At 31.1% G+C, this 18,960-nt stretch overlaps 1 long non-coding RNA gene and 1 other non-coding gene across 2 annotated transcripts; both read right to left on the bottom strand.

Annotated features, from left to right (window-relative positions):
* Nucleotides 1-940: 940 nt before the first annotated feature.
* Nucleotides 941-17,569, bottom strand: LOC138337788 (uncharacterized). Its single transcript, XR_011211211.1, has 3 exons — nt 11,966-17,569; nt 11,107-11,222; nt 941-1,299 (listed from the first exon to the last, which is right to left on the bottom strand). It is a non-coding gene; the product is annotated as an uncharacterized lncRNA (long non-coding RNA).
* On the bottom strand, nt 12,034-12,177 carry MIR1919c (microRNA MIR1919c). Its single transcript, NR_107983.1, has one exon. It is a non-coding gene; the product is annotated as a microRNA MIR1919c (primary transcript).
* Nucleotides 17,570-18,960: the final 1,391 nt, after the last annotated feature.

The raw sequence follows: 18,960 nt of genomic DNA, 5'->3' as shown, positions 1-18,960 counted from the left end.
ACAATTTTCTCTCACTTTATACAATTAAAAACACAATTTATACAATTCTATTGTATAAAGCGAGAGAGGCAAGCGAGAGAGGGAGAGTGGCGAGCGAGAATATGAGGGAGAAATGGACTGATAAACAGTTTGCTATGGAACACAGATAAATCAAACGGTAACTAGTATATTTATTTTATATTATTAGTTTGTCATTCTATATAATTATTCCTTCAATAATAGGTAAACAATAAAAATTTCATATTAATCTTATTTAGCTACAAATTAGCAATGGATCAACCGAAAATTACTCATAAATTCCATAGCTAACTCTATATTTTCTAATAGTGAATATTCATCTAACAAGGGATGATACAGTGAAATCTTAAGAACATTGGAATGACAATTAGTTAATTGATTTCCTTTCGTACGTATCGTTCAAACTTTATCAAATGTAAGGGAGAAAAGTTATAAGAATTTTAACAATAAGATGTAGTGCAGAAGGAGAAACGAAGTATCAATCTTCGATCCATACATTTTGATGTAAGTTGGAATAAAGATAAGATTAGCGCATGACCATAGTATAAATTATATATAAGATCATAAATCGAATGACTTGAAGCACCTATGTACAATTGAAAAATTAAAACAATAGTGTTATATAGCACATGAACTCCTGTCATAAAAAAGTAGAGAGCCGATATATTATTAATCACTGGACTTTATATAATTGGTAGCATAACATCAATACATAATCTTATTATAAACATCTGAGCTTCTAGTACTTGGATGATGAGTATTAGAACCTAAAGATAAGTAAATTAAAAATCGGAGATAGTACCAACCACTCGTGAGAGGAGTTAGGTTTCTGTATGTTGTACCATAAGCTATAACGTAGAGAACATAATATTTTTCATGGAAAGTTTCCTTTTCTCAAACGATATAAAAACCACGACCTATGTTATGTATGATTTTAGCAATCAAATTTCACTAAATTCAAGAGAGATTTCATATTACAAAGGATGATTTAAAGGAAAGTCTCCAAGAGGATCAACTTTCTTCTTGTTACAAACCTCACAACTTCAATTTAGGATTTATTATAATTCAATAATAGCCTAGAACAATATCAATTACATCATAAAGAAAAGACATGACTTTGTTGTAGTGTTGAACTTGATTCTTGAATATCTTTGTCTATCATCAAAACTTCATACTTTTGAATTTGTGCATTCCATTAATTCAAAATAACAAACATAAATACTGCAGGTTCAAATCATCTCCTTTTTGTTTCCTCTGAGATAAGGAAAAAAGGCGCAACCCCTGTGAAAAAAATAAAAATTAAAACATCATTTAAATGAATACAAGTGCAACATTTGAAGTTGTAACAAAATTACTTAAATCTGCAGAAATCGAATGTTGGTTTGATTCCTTGAACAATAAAAAGTCCATCTTCATTAATGTCGCAGATGACTTTCGCGTATTTCACTAAGTGAATTGGAAGAAAGTAATATCCTGTATAAACACCATCCATATAAATCATTAGCAAGGTAGACAATACAAATTCGATATCATCATCAAGAATTGTAGCGTCTGCATGGATGAAATTTTTGGAATTTACTTCCTTCCATCCACCTTCACCTTCAATTCTAATTATGCTTTGAAATTTGTCGGGTCGAGCCGGAGAAACCCAAACTCTGATTTCAATATCATGGTTGCACCTGTTTTCTATAACTGTGAGTTTAGCTCCCATCAATTTGCGTGATCAGTGCTCGTGTGCAGTGTATGTATCGTGCTTGTGCAATGGAAATGAATTATGGAGAGTGAAAACTTTGTTATTATAATATATAGGGGTGTAAAATTGACTTCAATATTTTATATAAACTCTAGGACAACTCCCTCTTTCCTTTTTTAACTTATGATTTGACACATCAAAAATATTAATTGTTAAAAATAATGCATAAGTACCTCCTAGACTATAATAATAATCTCAGAGATATATCTTAATTAAATTAATGTCCTATTATCTTTTGATTTTTTTTTATAATTTTGTGCACCTTTTTGACTTACGTGAAATTCAAATATCTTTCACGCACCTCAATTGTATGGAGTCACGGAGTGTGTCATGTAAGACAAAAGGTAAATAAAATTACAAAAAAATAAATTCAGAAAATAATAAGACCTTAGTTTAATTAAAATGTGTCTCTGTGATTTAGATTATAGCTTAGGGAGTACTTATGTATTTTTGTGTTGTAGTAAATTTTACCATCTACTCGTTACATTTTCCAAAGGCATATCAAATAAAAGGTCAGGTGTGAACTTTAAATTTTAACAAAAGAACATGTCAAATTAATCATAATGGAAATGAAATTTCAAGATAACGTTTAGGAAACATCCAAGCAACTTAAGCAGTCTCAAAAGAGAGTTTTATCTTACAAAACTAATCATTAGTTTATGCACTTTTTTTAATTCTTGTTGTTGAAGCAGTAATTATAAGTTGAAAGTTTTGGGGTTGCACATCTTTAATTTGCTTTTATACTTTATGTACGTACAACAGTACTCACTATAACTACTTTGATGCTTTAATTCCCTCCTTTAGTTTTCCTTGGTCAACAAGCAACAAATATGAAAAAATTAAAGCTTGAACAAGAAAAGAGAATGAGAAAGGATTCTCTTAAAGTTGAGGAAATTACAAAGACATCACATTACATTCATCAAGTTTTGAAAGAACTAGTCGAGGACTTGAGTTTTACCAATTAAATAAAGGTCTCTGTTATAAACCGTTCTGATGATATGGTTATTGATTAAAATCTCTTGTAACACATCAGAGTTTACAGGAATCACAACCTTCCTATTGACTTGAGTCGTCACGGCTTGAGCCAATCATTGAAAAATAATCTTAAATTTTGCGAGGTTCGAGAGAACTTACTTAAATCGTAATAATTGTTCGAGAGAAAACTATTGCATATGTAGTCTAACCTACCCATTGAGGTTCAACAATTGCTAGTGAATTACAATTACCCTTATAGTAAAATTAACCTTTAATCGATCACATCCCTGAGAATCCTTCTCTACTTAGCTACCCCATGTTTTCGTAATTGTTGTACTTGTTAATTGACAAGCCTAATCCCCCATCTGACAATTGTTGTCAACTCCTTAATTTACAGTCTTTTTTTCGAAAACGCTTACTTTTACAAACGAATAGAGCACAATCTTCACTTAATCTGATTTCAATTGACAATCATAACCCTTAATTTTGGGTATGCACAAGTACTAGGCCTTCAAATCTGTATAAAATTGAACAAATAGACACATGTGTCTTATGTGACATAATACATGTTGGATGTCATGTAGTACATAAAACTATCATGTAGAGTATTATGTTAGACGAATGTACCTATTTATTCAATTTTATACAAATTTAAATATTTACTTGTGTACACCTAAATAAAAGGTCAATTGAAAATGATAAATCGTTAGTCCCAACTTCCAGTAACTATCTCTTTCCGAAATCCTCTAAAAAATAATTTGCAGATGGAGTCATAAGTCATATGTTGAACAAATAGTCTTATGTTTGCCTTGACCAAAAAATATATATATGAGGATATAATGAAGCCACAAAAGTAAGAGGTAATATATCAAAATGTCACTAATTTTCAAAATTCCTTTATTTGATAGTCATTAAATTTTATTTAACATCAATAAAATCACTCAATTTAGATATTTACATCAATAAAATCACTCAATTTAGATATTTTTTATATCAATAAAATCACTCAACTTTAATGGCATCGACGCCCCGTCTGTCCACACACGGGCCGTCTGTTGCCCCATCGATGCACACTGTACAAGCAGTGTTGCTTCAACCTGCAGGGTCCTTCTCAAGGGCCCTTGATTGGTCCTTGGGGCGTCGTACCCGGACGTTTCAACCATGAAACAACTCAAACACCTATTAGCTACCCTTCCATCAATTTTCGTACATTTCCGACTCCTAAAAGTTAGTCAAATAGGCTAAGGCACACTAACAACCCTTTGAACCAACTTCCCAAATGTCTTGGTTCTTAAACTTCTTAAATGACCTATATTCAATAAAATGGACTTAAAATTGTACTTAGACCTTATGACACCTATGTTAGACTTAAAGACATGTCTTGAATTTTCAAGGTGTTACAAAACAAAGTTCTTAAAGATTTTCAATAGTCTCTACTAAAACGTTTTAACTCCGTTTTAAGGCTCAAGCTTCAAGTTAAAGTAATCAGTAAAGAGTTGAAGTCTTACATTAAAGAAATATAAGGAAATTACATATTTTCAAAGACTTGATTAAGACTCAAGTTCAAAATTAAGCAAGGAATAAAGAGTTGTGATCATTTCTCAAAAGTTATAAGGGAACTAAGTATTACCTAAAAGTTTATAAATGTTTTCACATTTAAGTTAAGATGACACTAAGATTTACCAAAAGAATTTTGAACAAGAAAAGGGAATATTGATTCCAAGAGAGTTTTTTAAAAGTTAAAGTGTTGAGTAATTATCTCAACCCAAAAAAAGAAAGTTGTTTTAAGAGAATGAGCTAAAGTACGTTTTTGGAGTATTATTTAGCACCGATTTGGGGATGAGAGTTCACAATTAACTTAAGTCTCCATGATAATCATGTAGTCATTAATGGGTATTAATGGGTCATACTTTTTAGATGATTACGTAAGTTAAGCTACTTGATCGACTAGTTAAGTAAGGTCCTGTACTGATGACAAGATATAGGATAGTCCTTGGCAACGTGAGGTAAAATGTTGTAGCATCACTTAAACTCGTAGTGATTGTTGTCGTTTAGAGAATCTCCCACAGAAACTATATTACTTTCATATATAAGTAAAGTTGAGTTTGTTATTGCATTTTATTTAACGAACTAAGTTGTTTACACTGTTTTACAAGTTTTATGTATATTGCACATGCCATATTGCTTTATATTAAGTTCAATATTTCATGAGTTGAGCAGAGTCAAGGTATGTGTTTCTTCTTACTCTTTTCAAGCTTAAGTTTTGTTAGCTTTCCAACTCGCATACTCGTACATTAAATGTATTGATGCCAGTTGGTCTGCATCGCATCATGATGTAAACGCATGTATCCAGGATTAGCATTCAACGCCTCATTGATCCAGTTTGAGCACTTAGAGTTAGTGGTGAGCCTCTTTGCATTTCGGAGGACTTTTTTATTGCTTTCTAGTCTTTACTTATAGGATGTTGTGAGGTCTGTCCCAACATCCATCTTAGTATGATAGAGACTTTATAGACAGATAGTCAGTCAAATAGTTCAGTTTGAGTCTCTCCTTATTTACAATTATATACCATGAGACTTAAGTGCCAATTTGACCAAGTATTTTATTTTAAGTAATCTTTTGAGAATGTTTCATGTTTTACGTTGAGTTAAGTCTTCCGATGAGTTAAATAAGTCATACCAAGGGTTCGCTCAAGGCCAACAATAGTTATTGGGTGCTGGCCACGTTCAAGGTGTAGGCTCGGGGCCTGACACTAATTTTTAGTTATGATACTTGAATCCAAATTTATACTAAATGTATCTGATACATAACAATTACCAAATAATAATCGATCTCATACCTAAAATCTTATGGGCAACACTTTCTTATTTAATGTATCTAGTAGAAATACAAAACTTATTAATTAAATTGAAAGGATCTTCATGATGTATCTTCTCAAAATTTTTAATAATTTTAAATCAAAATTGAAAGGATCTTCAATAAACTAGGAGAATAATTTTGAAACTCAAAGTTTTCAACACTTTTAAATCAAAATTGAAAGGATTTTCAATGAACTGGTAGTATAACTTTGAATCTCAAAATTTTCGACAAGATTGAATCAAAATCGAAAGGATATTCGATGAACTTGAAGATTCACAGAAGAAATAGTTAGTCCAACAACAATTCCATCACTTTTGTGTCCTTCATAACTCACCCTGCTTAATCAAAATTTCGATAAATTTTTTTATGAAACAGAGAGAACGATGAACAAGAAGAAATATAATTTTTGAATTTTTTGATTAGTTACACTATATATGATTGAATTCTTGATAATAATTTGGAATGGAATAACACAATTAGGGGTGTCAAAAATGAACCCAAACATAGGTAACTCGCTCAACTCGTCCAGAATTTTAAGGATTGGGTTCAAGATAATTTGAATTAGGTTCAGCTCAACTCATTCAAACATAACCCATTTGAAGAGAATCCTCAATTGAACCCAATTCAATCTTCATTTTCAACTCGCTTTAAAATTTATTATTAAAATATGTTCATATATCCAAGGTATGAATTATTATCTATTTAACATCTTTTATGGTTTATTCATCCATTTGTTACTTTTTTAAAAAAAAATTGAGTTGAACTTCAAATTGTAATTACAAAAGTTAAATATCAATATGTTAAATTATTGAGATTAATCGGGTCAAATTGGGCAGGTCAAGACCCAACACGTTTTCAGCCCATTTGAGCTCAAAGTAAACTTGGGTGGTTCAAGACCCAACCCGTCTTCTATGTCAACCCATTTTATATCTCAATTTAAACCCAACCCGCCCATTTGACAACCCTAAACACAATTTACAAAATCTTTATTTGATTTTTTATTTTTTTCCTTAATCAGTGCAATAGATCAATAGTATGAGATCTTAATTTGATTTTTCAGTTTGTTTTTTCTTAATAAGTGTAACAGTTTGATACATAATATATCAACGTGGATCTTTAATATGTATTTAAAATGCCAAAAAAATATGAGATTTGTGTAATTAGGAAAATAATAAATATAAAAAGTAATTTAATTTTACACTATAAATTTTATATAAATCATACATAAATAAATAAAATCAAACTCGTATTTGAAATTTCAAAAAAAAAAAAAAGTTCTCAATTTTTATGTTGGATCACGGAGGGCCGAAGGGTCTCTTGGTCTTCATTTTAAAGCATAAAAGAATAGTTTTCTTTTGAAAGGATTTTTTTGATCTTTGACCAAACATAACTGTTGCCATAGTAACATCGGTGAGATTTTCTTTTAACATCGGTAGGATCTTCTCTTTTTTTTTTTCAAAATAAATTAATTTCTCAAATATCATTCAATATTATTTATATTTTAAAAAAAACATTCTAAGATAAGTAGATAAATTGAATTCCACCATTAAATTAACATTAATTAATAGAGCATGAGTTGCAGTGAGCAGAGCTGGCATAGTTTCAGTTTGAGCAAAATCGAGAGTTCTTAATAATTTGAATTTGAATTTTTAAATTATGAATTTAAATTTATTTATCTGTGTAGTCTATATTTATATGGTATAAAAAATATATTTTGACATGTAGTACAAAAAAATTCAAACGATAGCTACTGTATTTATTTTACATTATTAATTTATCATTCTATGCAATTATTCCTTAAATTTATGTCTTATGTTAATTTTTTAAAAAAATTACTAACATAGTCATTTGTAAGATGATTTAGCTAAATAGTCTTATTTTTTAAATCTAAATTGATGTGTTTAGTCGAACACCTTCGTATAAATTGAAATAATAAAATAATGTATATTTAACTAATTGAAATAAAAAGACAATCGGTTAATTAAAATAACTCACAAGTATGTCATACTTCATCCCTCCCCCCCCCCCCCCCCCACACACACCCACACCCAATAATACAGTTTAAGAAAGCAGAAGAAAATTTAACGTTTTCATACAAAATTAACGTGTCTATTTTATTTTAATACGATGCCCAATGAATTAGTTATTTAGTTAGTCGGTAATAAGTTACCAAATTAATTTTTAATTACAAAATTAACGTGTCTATTTATTAGTTGTTTAGTTAGTGGTTAATAAGTTATCACATTAATAGGTAGGTTTTTCCTAAATTGATTCGGCTTAGGACTACTAATCCTAATTAGTTATAATTAAGCGGATTTTTTTTGGTAATTTTGCAAAAAAATTTAGAAACTGTGTCAATTTTATAAGTTAGTCGGTAATAAGTTACCAAAATTAATCAGGAGTTTTTTTTATATATAGATTAGATTTTTTTGTGAACTTCGCAAAGAAATTTAGGAACTGTGAGCATAGGACTAGGAAACTACGATGGCAGAAGAACACGAAATTGAAGGAGGAGAAATATATGACGATTCTCATATAAACATTGATGCTAAGCTTCAAACTGTTTTGGGCAATTATACGAAAGATTTTGAAGGAACTGTTTCTGTTGAGAAGTTGGGGCCAAAATTTGGTGTTTATGGTTCGTTTTTGCCGGTTGATCAACTTGTAATTCAACCACAGATATCTCAGAAACTCCCTTCCCCTACCCCTACCCCTATTTCTTCTCACAAACCCATTAGGATTAGGATTAAGCTTCGTTCTGGTAATACTGCTGCCCCGAAGAGTAGTGATTCACACACTACTTCTGATAAGACACACTGCCCGGAACTGACCACTTCAGGGGATGAGTCACCACTTGCTCCATTCATTATACAAGAAGATTGGATTCTATGTTCTACATGTCGGAAGCGGAGGCTTCTCCCCTATGGTATAAAACCCAATCAACTTTCTCAGAGTTGGGTCTGCACCATGTTAGACTGGCTTCCTGGCATGAACTGTTGTGACATTAGTGAGGACGATACCACAAGTGCTCTACATGCCCTCTACCAATCGCTCATCCAAAGTAACTTTCAAAATCGTGGTGCTAAAGGTACTTCAATTGATTTAAAAGCACACAACGGGAGGGAAGTTTCTGTAAAGAAAAGAAAATCAAGGGAACAAGACTATTTAGGTAATGAATTGGGTGAAAGTGATGCCAATGCTTTTGAGAGTAAATTCAGGAAACAGAAGAAGTCGAAGGTGATTCAGACTGAAAAAAAGAAGTCCAGTAGAAGCAAAGGTGAAGGGAAATCGACAAGTAGAGGAATTAAGGATTCTGCTCCTATAGAGAGAGAACAGCAGACAAACAAGTATGGAGTAAAGCAACAGTCTCAAGCAGAATGTGGCATGATGCGCAAACCAGTTTACAAGAAGGCCATTGGATATGGAAAGGTTGCGAGGCCCTACATTGCATATTGGTAGAGGAATTATTGTTTTAGCAGTCATTAGTTCTTGTTTCCTGTTAAATTTGTTCATATGTTGAAAGTACATGAAAACAAGCAACTGATGATTTTGCTTCACAACTTTACTTTATGTACTTCGAAGATTACTCAAGGCTTCTAATCCCAATTGCATACCCTTAGCTACTATATTAATAAAATATCCAACTTCTAAGTCTTTCAATGCTATTTATGTAAATCTATTTTGGTGTTAAGGGTTGGATCTCGAGCCACAAATTCCTTAGTAATATTCTAACAATTTCGGAGCTTCATTATAATAGATCATAAGGATTATAAAATGACTTATGTGGTATTTGCTTAATATGAGGGATGGATCTTATTTTGTTACTCTTTTTCAATGCTGACTTTACATTCCCCTACCTAAAGAAATCAGTATTCCGTATCTATCTTGTTGCACCTAATAAAGATTATCCACTGATGATTAGAAGACAAATATCATAACAGTTGCTAATTTTCAAAATGTAACTTCTAATAACCTAACATTCTAGTATAAAGTAAAAATTATACTTAGTTGTCAACTTGTCATCATAGTAGAATTATTGTTGGGTTTAGGGTATAAGATATGATAAAGGATTGGGATTTATGGATTTCCAAAGTCAATCTGATGGACTAAGCTAACTTACCTACCTAACTAAATAATTTTCAACATTTCGTACGGAAGTACTCACAGCAAGCATTATGACTCGAGGCTTTACTGGCCATCAAAAACAAGTAGAATATGATAAATCACACCACAAAGTTAGAAAAACCTGGACTTAAAGAGAGAAGCTAGCATACCCTTGGTGCAATGAAAATAATACAGAAGAGAACTGTCAAGCTCTCCCTAAATTTAGAATACCAAATGATGGATAATTAACTTCACACTCGGCCAAAATGACATGCGTTGCTAGCAGCAGCTGAATAGGATGCATTGGCTCGTGAAAAAGGGTATGGAAGGGTACCCAAGGGTATGGCTTAAGGATTGAAGTAGGTTGAGACCATGAGCTATAAGATTAGTGGATAGAGTTACCCGTGAGGAGCACAAGCTAGATCCGGATGGAAGGCAAGATATTTTGATTTTATAACCTCCTCTTCTTTTTGGAGATAAAGATTCTAATACATCTGATAATTACGTTATCCATGGTAAACATAGATCACAGTGAAGCAGTGAGTGAATCTGGCATCCTACAAGAGTACCAAAGTGTCCATAATACTTGAACAAACATTAAAATAAGAAGCCTCTTCATCAATCAATTTATTTTCCCCTTGCTAATTGAATTGTCTCAACTGATATCCTTCTAAATTGGTTAATGACAAATATCAAAGATCTATGCTAATCATCAATTGACCCAGTAGGAATAATAACAAGTTTTTCTTAGGAGATGCCTAATAACTTTGTGCAATTGTCCTAACAAAACCTATATAAAAAAAAATTAACTTACAAGACGACTGTCAGGATACCATAATATTCTTATAACAAATTCTATTATGGAAATATGAGGCAATTATAACACCAATTCGTCAACGTATATTACTATCTTAAATCCACCCACCTACAACTGTAGTCAAATTTTTCTGTGTATGTATATGTGTAGGTATATATACACAAACACGCACACACTCAGGGATTCAAACATACATAACAAGGCCCAAAATTGTTAGCACATACCTCAAATGCAAAGAATAGTACATCTTTAATAAAACAAAGACTATTGACAAACCACAAAACTGCTGAAACTTCAACACATCTAGGCCTGCAAAAAGTTGAACACTGCTATATGTTTCCATTTTCTCGTCCTACACATCTCCACATACCACATCTTCTTTTTTTGATAAAGCACATACCACATCTTCTTAATATTGATTAAATAAAAAGCCTAGTTTTACAGACAAATTTCAACACCACACACACAGAAATAGTAACTTGTGTTAACATAAAATCTAATTCTATAGCATACGCTCAAAAGAGGAAGCAAATAATACTCAATTCAATATCTAATAGAGTAATGGTGATGAAATGTCTACCTGTGCTACTCTGCAAAAGTTGGAGATTTTGCTACGAACTGGACATGAGAAAAAACGCCCGAATAAGCCTTTTGATAACTAGATCTTCCATTATCCTGTCACAGATGACTCACGTCCTAACACATTGAATTCAAATTAATTACAAGAGTGTCCATAATACTTAAACAAACATTAAACTAAGAAGCCTCTTCATCAATCAATTTATTTTTCCCTTGCTAATCAAACTGTCTGAACTGATTTCCTTCTAAATTGGTTAATGATAAATATCAAAAATCTATTCTAATCATCAATTGATCCAGTAAATAAAGTTTTTCTTAGGAGATGCCAAATACCTTTGTGCAATAGTCCTAACAAAGCCTATAACAAAAAATAATTTACAAGACGACAGTCAGGATACCATTATATTCTTATACCAAATTCTATTATGGAAATATGAGGCAATTATAACACCTATCCGTCCAGGTATATTACTATCTTTAATCCACCCACCACCTTCAACTGCAGAGTAAATACTCAAATTTTTCTGTGTAGGTATATATACACAAACACGCACACATTCAGGGATTTAAACATACATAACAAGGACAAAAATGGTAGCACATAGCTCAAATGCAAAGAATAATACATCGGCATTGACAAACCACATAACTGCTTCAACTCCAACACATCTAGTGCTGCTATATATTTTCATTTTCTCCCATAAATTGGAATCCAGCACATCTGCCATATACGTTTTTACCAACAGCACTCACCCACAATGTGTTTAGCATAATATCAAATTCAATAGCATAGGCTCAAAATTGGAAGCAAATAATTCTCAATCCAATATGTAGTAGAATAATGGTAATGAAATGTCCACCTGCTCTACTTCTTCGGTTTTGCATTAACCTGGTACGAACTCAAGATGAAAAAGGAAACGCCCAATAAGCCTTTGATAACTCGATCTTCCATTATCCTGTCACAGATGACTCTCGTCCTACCACATAGAATTCAAATTAAAGAAAGTGTGGTTCTATAAATGGGCGAAAGTCATCTGCGACAGGACTACCGGAAGATGTGAACATCAAAGGCGTCGGAGCGATTCGGAGGAACCTGAAAACTTGCCGGAAGAGAATTTGTAGGGTTAGTAAAGACAAAGAGTATTCACTAACGCACTTTTACTGAATAAAGGGGGAAAAAAAAGAAAGAAGAACGCGTCCTTTTCTTTCTTTCTTTTGCTTCTCTTTTTGGAGTTTGGAGTTATCGGGCCCATTCATTTTTTTCTTTTAAGAAAAATAGTACTAGCAAAATATTAATTCAAACGGAAACTTACATAAATATTTCATAATAAAAAAATATTTATTATTTATAATAATAATATTTTTTTTCACTTGATCATTTTTAATTTATTTATAATACAAGTTTAATATATATTAGAAAGATAAATTTTTTATTCAAATATAATACAAGTTTTAAAGATTAATAATACATTTTAATACACTTATAATACAATGTGAAAATTTTTTACCAAATAAATATAATATATTTCAAAAACAATTATAATTCAAATATATTACATACACAATTCACTTTTAATACATATTACAGATTTATCACAATGTTACTATAAATGGTAATAAACAAAAAGTATCGCTAAAATCAGTAATTATTTTTTAAAATGTATTAGTTCATGTAATTTTTCTTAATTCAAATTGTATGCTCTCTCTTCTCCAATATTTTGCTACCCATTTTTTTTAGATATTGCTTGCCTCTTTAACTTTATATAAAATACAAATGTATACATTTCGATTGTATTTGTATAATGTAAGAGAAAATTATATATATAAATATAAATATATATATTTTTGTTCTATATATACACTTATGATTATACAAATACGATCTTTGTTCCCTGTCAAGTTTTCTTTTGTTTTTCTATCTTTCTCGTTTTATACAAACACGGATTATACGATTGATCTTTTGTATATGTATATCAAAACAGAAACATATTATATAACTGCTTTGTTTTGTATATGTATAGTGTTATATACATATATATGTTTGTTATGAAATACAATTATGTAAACTATAGGTATAACAGACAAATATATTATTTTTATGTTTGCTATGTGTGAATGTTGATTTTATTTTATTTGGTTATAGAATAAAGACATATTACATGCATATCTTTAGGCGGATATTTATTAAAATTTCATGCTAATAAGTGTATTTTTATGTAAGAAGAAAAGGAATTAAACAATTCATGAAATATATAGTGTCAACAACTTGTGAGAGGAATTGGATTTTTGTATGGTGAACCGTAAGCTATAACATAAAGAACACAATATTTTTCGTGAAAAACTTCCTGCTCAAAGGAATAAGAATCACAACCTACATGGTGTAGGATTTCAGCAATCAAATTTTATTAAATTCAAGAGCGATTTCAAATCACAAAGGATAATCTAATGGGAAGTCTCCAAGAAAATCAATCTTTTCCTCTTGTTACAAACCTCAGGCCTTCAATTCAAGACTTCAATTTAGAATTTATTATAATTCAATAATAATCCTAGAACAATATCAATTACATCACAAAGAAAACACATCACTTCGTTATAGTGTTGAACTTGATTCTTCAATAGCTTTGTCTATCATCAAAACTAATTCATACTTTTGAATTTGTGCATTCCATTAATTCAAAATAACAAACATAAATACTGCACGTTCAAATCATCTCCTTTTTGTTCCCTCTAAGATAAGGGAAATAGGCACAACCCCTGTGAAAAATAAATAATGTTCCATAAATAAATCAATCAAAACTTTACTGAATACAAGTGTAACGTATGAAGTTGTAACAAAATTACTTGAATCTGCAGAAATTGAATGTTGGTTTGATTCCTTGAACAACAAAAAGTCCATCTTCATTAATGTCGCAGATGACTTTCGCGTATTTCACTAAGTGAATTGGAAGAAAGTAATATCCTGTATAAACACCATCCATGTAAATCATTAGCAAGGTAGACGATACAAATTCGATATCATCATCATTATCATCAAGAATTGTAGCGTCTGCGTGGATGAAATTTTTGGAATTTACTTCCTTCCATCCACCTTCACCTTCAATTCTAATTATGCTTTGAAATTTGTCAGGTCGAGCCGGAGAAACCCAAACTCTGATTTCAATATCATGGTTGCACCTGTTTTCTATAACTGTGAGTTTAGCTCCCATCAATTTGCGTGTGCAGTGTATGTGTCGTGCTTGTGCAATGGAAATGAATTATGGAGAGTGAAAACTTTGTTATTATAATATATAGGGGTGTAAAATTGACTTCAATATTTTATATGAACTCTAGGACTACTCCTCGGTCCTTTTTTTTTTTATTTATCATGATTTTTGGAGAATATGAAATCAGCTTAAAAGTTCATGTTCAAACGATGATGATATGGTATCGCATGGACAAATGCCTACTTAATGTTAATAAATTAAAGGTATAATATCTAAAAACAAAAATTGTTATTTCTTAATTTGTAAAAAATGATAAATAAAACGAAAAAATTGAACAAGTAAAAAGGAAATGATGAAATATAAGATACGCGTATTAAAAAAAGGAACACTTATCATATAAAAGGTCAAGTATCTACTTTATATTTTAATAAAAGAACATGTCAAATTAATCATAATGGAAATGAAATTTCAAGATAACATTTAGGAAACATCCAAGCAGTGATTTATCTTACATGATTAGTTTTGCACTTTTTTCATTCTTGTTGTTGAAGCAGCAACGCAGAATATTTATAAGGCAAAGAGTAAGTTGAAAATTTTGCTCTTGCATATCTTTAATTTGCTTTTATAATTTTTGTACGTACAACAGTACTCACTTTAACTAATTTGATGCTTTAATTTCCTTGGTCAACAAGCAACAAATATGGAAAAATTAAAGCTTGAATAGAATGAGAAAATGATTCTGATCTTAGAGTTGAGGAAATTACAAGGACGTCACATTAGATTCATCAAGTAAGGATACATCATATGGTTATAAAGCATATATACTATTAACGTAAAATGACAACCTTTATATTACCTGGGCATTATAAATTCAATATTGATCATAATTTTATTTCTTAGGTGTAAGGATATTAAGATTACCAAGGATCAACAACGATCATGAATATAATTCGTAGAGGCATAATACATACACATAATTTTTAACTTAGCTTCAACTGACAATCATAACCTTTTAACTTGGAGTGTGCATCAGTACTAGTCTATAACTTATATAAAACTGAACAAATAGACACATGAGTCCTATGTGACATAATCCATATAGGATGCCAAGTAGAACACAAAATTGTCATGTAGGACGAATGTGCCTATTTGTTTAAGTGTCTACTTATGTACATCCAAAAGTTAAAGTTCATATCAATGAGCTAGCAGAGAAAGATCCTTGAGTTGGTTGTAAAGCCTGATATGTTGTTTGGCAAGCGTGGACTAGTCGCCTTGAATCTTGATCTTGCTCAAGTTTTAATGAAATTGCCAAACACCAAGTGTATTTGTGATTTGCTTTACATGAACTATTAACCTATAATCATGCCCTTGTCTTGGATTATTTGTTCATGTTTGTTTTCATCACATTAATTGACAGGTGGAGATGGGCGGATGCAAAGGTCCCATCACAATCTTCATGTTGAGCCATTCATCCCCCACAATGAAGAGTTTTATCTTAATATTATCTTGGAGATCGCTTGGTAAGCTTATTCTGAACGTGGAGGAATCGACGAAGAGAACTGGGACAAGGTGTGTGACAGTCAAAATTGTAGGCATGTTAAGTCCAAAACCGTTTTATTAATATATCAAACTAACATATAGTCCAGGTTAAGACCATCGGGACATCTATTACATCAGATACAGTCGAGATCGACCATAACTTACGTGTTATTTGTTGTATATGTTGGGTTTTATTTGCCCTGATTTCTTACCATAAATGGGTTTTCCTTTTAGAAAAAGGTTTTGGATTAACTAATCCTTTTTTCTTATATGAAAAGGTTTAGAACTCTATAAATAGAGGAATGTTCGTTCTAACTTAATCAGCATTCAAAATGTAGTCTTAAAGGTTTTGAGAGTTTTGGTTAGGGTGAGAATTTATGGGTCACAAGCTTGATACGTTATCACTTGTGTGAACCTCCCATGTATTCCGAGTGAATTGGTTGAAGTTGTTTCTCTCTGTATTTTGTACTCTTATATTTATAGTGGATTGCTCATCTCCTTTGTGAACTTAGGTTGATTGATCGAACCACGTTAAATCTTTGTGTCTTTTGATATATTTTTCGTTCTTTCGAGGTTTGCTTTGCTAGCTTCCGCGTATACACCTGCTTATTTACGGTCCTAACAGTATATGTCAAGGTAATCCAAAAAAAAAAGTAAGAAATTATTCATTCAAATACCAATTTGATTAATTTCTGAAACAACGCTTACAAAAATGATATTATATAACACAAACATATTCAATCTCATTATGCAGTACTAAAAAATAACAAGGCAGATAAAATGACTAAAATTAACAAAAAAAAAAAAAAAGAAGTGTGTTATTTGGTCTTAGAACAGTCAACATGTGGACTAATCTTGAAAGGAACATTGGCCTTACATATTCCAGGGACTTTAGCAGCACGGCTGACTGGACCTGGGGCAGCGCTAGAAACAACGCTCTTTATGCATTTGCAAGCGCTCTGGCGGTCAGCTATTGTATACGCACCATTGAGCATAGATTTAATCCCATTACAACACTCTGATGGCACACTTAATCCACCACCTAACACGTAACTAAGACATGGTTCAAGGGTTGTAAACACCGTGTTGCACGTAAGAGTTGCATCCTGAGAAGTCGTGGCTGTAATTGTAGCCATGACCACCGCGATGCAAATGAGAAGCATAGGAAATGGTTGCTTGTTTAGCATTATTGGGGAAATGGCCATCGATTTGTAATTTGCTAATCAATCAATGTAGACACCAAAGATGTGATAATTGACGAGTTAAGTTGGGCCATATATATTAAAGACACCAAAGGTATTCGGCCTACATGTGAAGTACGTCAAACATGTGAAGTACGAAACGAGTTTGATATATATAGTAGGTTTCATATTAGACTGTTCGATTTCGTAGAATCATTCTTTTAACAATAAAATAGTAAAAAATGATAAGCACAAAAATATGAAATTAATATAAATATATATATGTTAGTTTTTCACTTGGTGTCCGGACTCAAACTGAAAGTCTAAATCTAGACTCACGCTGAGAAGTCTCACGTTAAAGGTAAATGCACGCGCTCTTTAATAAAGATGATTCCGTATTTAGAGAGACTCCAACTCATAATCTCTGATTATAAATGAAAAAACACTTGCTACTCAACTACAAACTCTCAACGGAACCTCCGCGCGCTGGGAATACCTCTTCCGTGCGTAATCTTTATATTGGTAAATTAAGGCTTTTTTATATTATCAACTATGTACCCTTTAACCCCCAATGCATATCCAAAAAAATGTTACAAATCACTTTTAAAAACTACTAGTCAGAGCGATAATATAAATTATTAACTCATAAAAATGCTTGGCAGCAAAAAGTTTGGTCAATGTGACCATGTCAACGAACACATGTATTATTTACGAATATTTGACGAATTTGATGAGAAACGTGTTTTGTCTAAGTCAGCATATTTGGCAAGTAATTTAAAAAATGTATAATATTTTTTTTATTTTAAAATAAATTGAATTTTTTCACTCTTTAATTAAAAGATATTAGTTAAAAGAGTAAAAATATTTTTAAAAAATAAAATAACTTAATATGAAATATATTATTTTACCATTTTAGCCAAATGGATTTTTCCATATAATAATAAATCGAACCTACTCAACTTTTGTATACAGTTTGATAGTTGATCATTCGTGGCTATACTCTTTTATTTGGATTAATATCAACAGTATAGTTTATCCAACAATAAGTTCTATTCTGATTTATAAGTAACACATAATCAAATCTGAACAAAAAATGTTGAATTGAATCCTATGAATCTTTACTTTGAGAGGTTCTATCACAGTGTAGCATACGATGTAGCTTTGCCCCACAGCCTTTTTACATTATCTATTGTAATATGAATTAAGTTAATACACAAAAACTTGTTGCCTTGTATTTAAACTTTTTTTTAATCTTTGTTCATTGCTTTTTTTTTTCTATTGATTTTATTTATTTGTTTTATTTTATTGTCTTTTTTTTAAAAAAATTGTTTTCAAATTAAATTCAAGTGTCTTGTATTTAAAATAAGGGTAAAGTACATAAATAACATACTTTTAGGGCAAAGTGACCATTTTCCCTTGCAAGTTTCTAATGACCAAAATCTCTTAAAAGTTATACAAAAACACGGATACATAATAGGGATGATACAGTAAAAAGGTGACAGATATATTATACATTTTTTGTCACATTTTTATATCCGTCTTATTTTTTGTCACAATTTTTGTATTCGGCTCATTTTTACATTTTTGTATTCGCCTCATTTTTAATCACATTTTTATATCCGCCTCATTTTTTGTCACATTTTTGTATCCGTTTCATTTTTTGTCACATTTTTGTATCCGCCTCATTTGTCACATTTTTGTATCCGCCTCATTTGACTTAAAAATAAGGATTTTTTTGTATTTCTAAAACTAATAAGGAATAACGGTAATAAGTAAACTTAAGAAAGAATTTTTTTTCATTTTCCCGAATAAATTAATTTTGGACCATTACCAAAACAAATGAAAAAAGTCAAATAACAAATAAAAAAAATAAAACGTACAAATGAAAGGACATTTAATCAACAATAAAGTTTAAAAAGAGGAGAGAAATAA

Source organism: Solanum lycopersicum, chromosome 8 (assembly GCF_036512215.1).
Source record: "Solanum lycopersicum chromosome 8, SLM_r2.1".
Classification (NCBI taxonomy): domain Eukaryota; kingdom Viridiplantae; phylum Streptophyta; class Magnoliopsida; order Solanales; family Solanaceae; genus Solanum; species Solanum lycopersicum.
Note: the sequence above shows the minus strand (reverse complement) of the source record. Positions and strands in the feature narration are given on the sequence as shown.